This window comes from Saccopteryx leptura, chromosome 3 (genome assembly GCF_036850995.1).
Source record: "Saccopteryx leptura isolate mSacLep1 chromosome 3, mSacLep1_pri_phased_curated, whole genome shotgun sequence".
NCBI classification, from domain to species: domain Eukaryota; kingdom Metazoa; phylum Chordata; class Mammalia; order Chiroptera; family Emballonuridae; genus Saccopteryx; species Saccopteryx leptura.
The window spans coordinates 57207379-57211700 of record NC_089505.1 but is presented as its reverse complement, the minus strand read 5'-3'; the positions used below and the strand labels follow the sequence as shown (position 1 = coordinate 57211700).

At 38.4% G+C, this 4322-nt stretch overlaps 1 non-coding gene across 1 annotated transcript; it reads right to left on the bottom strand.

Moving 5' to 3' along the window:
• Positions 1–1696: 1696 nt before the first annotated feature.
• On the bottom strand, positions 1697–1772 carry TRNAV-GAC (transfer RNA valine (anticodon GAC)). Its single transcript has one exon. It is a non-coding gene; the product is annotated as a tRNA-Val (tRNA).
• Between the last annotated feature and the right edge of the window lie 2550 nt (positions 1773–4322).

Below are 4322 nucleotides of genomic sequence, written 5' to 3'. Positions count from 1 at the left end.
GTGGTGATAGCAGCTCTAATACTCCATTTGATCCTGAAGAAACTCATTTATTTTTTCATGAAGCTCTCCTTGGCTATAGCAGCCCTTGTTAACCACTTCTTCTGCTGTTGACCCATACAACTAAATCTTGTACCTCACAGCACTGCATTTCATCTTATGTTCTGGGCATTTGGGGTGTCTGGTCTTACCTTCCAAATCAAATGGAAACTTCTTATTTTGAAAGTACAATTTTAGCTGTGCGAATAAATTGATATTAATCTGCCTAGGAAGAACCATATTTAGTCCTGGACTAAACAATCATTTCAAGAACCTCAGTACTAATAAAAACAGTAATATGGGTGCTTTCAGAAACCCTGAAAACTAACAAATTCTATTTGTAATCTCAAACAATTAAATACATTCTTGAATTAAGTACAATTTAATTAAATAAATTCAAATCCTTGAAGTCTTTGAGTTAAATGTAATTTTTGAAAAGCTTTTCTGATAATATATTTGAAAGATGCATAATTTTAAAAAGAATTAACAAAAATCAGACACATATCTTACATATTTTTATGTGAAAAACAGGAAAATGTACCTTTCCTTGGAATTAAAGTCCTTAGGGAGCCCACTTACATTTGATTTCTTCAAAGACTATTTCTAGGATCAATGTTTAAAACTATGTGAGTATAGTCTCTTTCTCTCTTTAACTTTTCCAGTGCAAACACGTTGAGTTTTTGCCAAAATATTTTGAAAATAAAGAGAATGTAGTAATAGTATAACAATTTGAGACTCCTTATAACCCAGACATATCTATTGTCATAGACAGAGATGGTTGTGTGGTTTTGCTTTCTGGGTCACTTTTCTCTGTAGAAGGGAAGAACAACTTCCCTATGGAAAAGTAGCATAGGAAATCAAAAACAGAAGCTGATCTGTGAGGGTCTTGGTTGGAAAACTGGTCACTACTCATTTTTTCAGGTTTTTGGAAAGTCCCTTCTCTGCTCCTTATTTCCACAAGGATAAAAAATATATATCATGTGAATTGGGATGTGTACATCATATAACATTTTTCCAGTTAGAAAATGCTTCTATTTTGATTAGCTATCACTGTCTGCTAGAATATAATGTGTGTGTGTATGTGTGTATATATATAAGGTCTACCGGAAAGTTCTGTCCATTTCTATCACAAGTTTTGACACGTAAGCACATGTTTATTTGGTGCATGTGTGCCTCTCTATTTTTATCACTTAATGTATACATACTGACGTAGCAAATTAACTAAAACAAAGTTGATTCATGTTAGTCTTATGTGTGAAGCGATAGTGTACCCATGGCTACTGATAAAGTTCATTTACGCCACTGTAATTTTTATGAATTTCAATAAGGAAGAAATGCTACAGAAGTATGTAGAAATTTTTTTTTTTTTTTTTTTGCATTTTTCTGAAGTTGGAAACGGGGAGGCAGTCAGACAGACTCCCGCATGCGCCCGACTGGGATCCACCCGGCATGCCCACCAGGGGGCGATGCTCTGCCCATCTTGGGGCATTGCTCTGCCACAATCAGAGCCATTCTAGCGCCTGAGGCAGAAGCCACAGAGCCATCCCCAGCGCCTGGGCCAACTTTGCTCCAATGGAGCCTTGGCTGCGGGAGGGGAAGAGAGAGACAGAGAGGAAGAAGAGGGGGAGGGGTGGAGAAGCAGATGGGCGCTTCTCCTGTGTGCCCTGGCCGGGAATCGAACCCGGGACTCCCGCACGTCAGGCCGACGTTCTACCACTGAACCAACCAACCAGGGCAGCATGTAGAAATTTATTGAAAGTGTTTGGTGAAGGAATAATACCGACTATCACTTGTTTTTGTCCTTACAAAATTTTTTGAAGGGCAAAAAATTAAAAAATGAAGAAGATATCAAACAAGCACTGGTTCAGTTTTTTGCATCAAAAGATAAAACATTTTTCAAAAATGGGATATACAAATTGCTCTCACGCTGGCAAGAAATCATTAATAATAATGGCAATTAGGCCTGACCTGTGGATAAAGCGTTGACCTGGAAATGCTGAGGTCGCCAGTTCGAAACCCTGGGCTTGCCTGGTCAAGGCACATACGGGAGTTGATGCTTCCTGCTCCTCCCCCCCTTCTCTCTCTATGTCTCTCATCTCTCTCTCTCTCCCTCTCTCTCTCCTTTCTAAAATAAATAAATAAAAATTAAAAAATTAAAAAAAAATAATGGCAATTATATTATTTAATAAAGTTTATTGATGGTAAGAAAAATTTGTATTTTGTTTTATTCCAAAAATGGACAGAACTTTCCAGTAGACCATATATTATACACACAGAGGTATATATACACATATATATTTGATTCATACATATGTTTCAATTGGCATTTTTTTTCTTTAATGTACTTTAATATGTTGTTCAGTTATTTCTTAATTACTTAAATGGTGGACATGAAAAAAATGTAGCAGGATTTACTTCTTGAAATCATACAAACAAAATTGAGCATTTTTAATTTATTTAAATTGTACTGAGAAATAATAGGGATTAGAAATGACCCCAGAGAACATCTGGAGAGCCAGTCATAGGCAGATGAGCAGATGAGTGGCCTTTCTTAGGAATCCTATGATTAATTAGAATCTTTTCCAAACTATTGGCATGGGGGGTATGTAAATCACCTAACTTTTGTGGCTCTAGGTACTCATACACGCGACATAACTAGAACAGCTCAGTTTGAAGATTCTTGTGGAATTTCCTTCCACTGTCTGGGAACTTTCATCCCAGGGGATCCATTCCCCTTACTTGTCAGAGTGTCAAGGGAAAACCTACCACCCTCACACAAAGGACTATTGAGGGGGCTATGAGTCAACTGGAAAACATACATGGTACTTTCTCAACTTGTTTCTTTCCATTGCTGCAAAATAGCATGTCTTTTCATTTGGATTTCCACTCAACAGAAGAAGGGCACCATTTTGACAAGCATTTACAAGTGGGCCTTAAGGCAGGGTGGAGTCTAGTTCATTAGAAACTAGTTTTCTAGTAAACATCTCAATAGGCAGATCTTGTTCATAAAAATCAGGCCCCATTATTCCATGCCTGTTTTGTACCTAGCTGAACTCTTGAGCCCCTTGAAATCATGAAAGGCCTGTAGGGAAGATGGAGGGTAACTAGGATGGGGGTGGGGGTCCTGCTCTATTTACAGTAGAAGGTCTCTGTCACTTCTTTGGGCCTGTGAGGGTGATTGCTCAATAGAAACTAATCCCATGCTGCGTGTCACATGTAACACACTCTTGTGTCTTAGTAAGTCAGTGTAGTTGATTCAAAGAGCTCTGTGTAAATAGAAAAATAATACTAAAATGCCCCTGGCAGACTGCAAGGGAAATTCTGTTTCCAGTTTATTCTTTTATTGAGCTCCATGTAAAGTACATGAAACCCTTCTCTCTCTCTCTCCAACTAATGCTGTTTTCCAGGGCCTGAGCTGCCAATGTACCATGAGAAATCCACTCATTGACATGACAGAAAAGGCAGTTGTACAGCAGAAATGGTATGGTCTGTTGCAATAAATTACAGGTTTCCTTTTCATGTTCTCCACAAGAGGCGGCCCTCAAGCAATTAGCTACAGCTGGTTAGAGAAAGAAACCATGCATCTGCGGACAGATCAGACTGAGAACCAACTCTTATTTTCTGGCATATATCACTATAGGAACAGAAGAGAGCCCTGACTTTTGTTCCTGAACATAAGTCATTTTTAAAACTTGTACTTCCCCTTCTGAGTCACCAAGACAGCATACCATTTGAGGAAACAAATCTACAGTCACGTTTTTTCCGTTAAGGTCACTGGTTATGACAAATAGCTAAGTACCTTCCACTTGATTGTTGTTTTCTCAGGTCTAGAAGCATCTCTTCAGAGGATCTTAGCTGAATGCCTACTCTTAGAGAGAGAAGAGAGACAGAGAGAGAGAGAGAGAGAGAAAGGGGAGGAGCAGAAAGCATCAACTCCCACATGTGCCTTGACCAGGCAAGCCCAGGGTTTCGAACCGGTGACTTCAGTGTTCCCAGGTCAATGCTTTATCCACTGCACCACCACAGGTCAACTGAATGCCTACTCTTAATTATACAATTGCCACTGTTTCTATTGGTAGGCTAGGGTCCTTCTAGAACAATGATTTATGTCTGCTATTGTTGAATGATAATTTTCATGATATAATTTGTAGTTTATTTCAGAAAAACTATCCACTGGAACTCTGGAGGACTATCTAACTATGCCTATATGAGGGACTGGATCATAAAAATATTAATATATTAGTGTCACTCAATTACATATAAGATGTAAAATATATATTATTTTA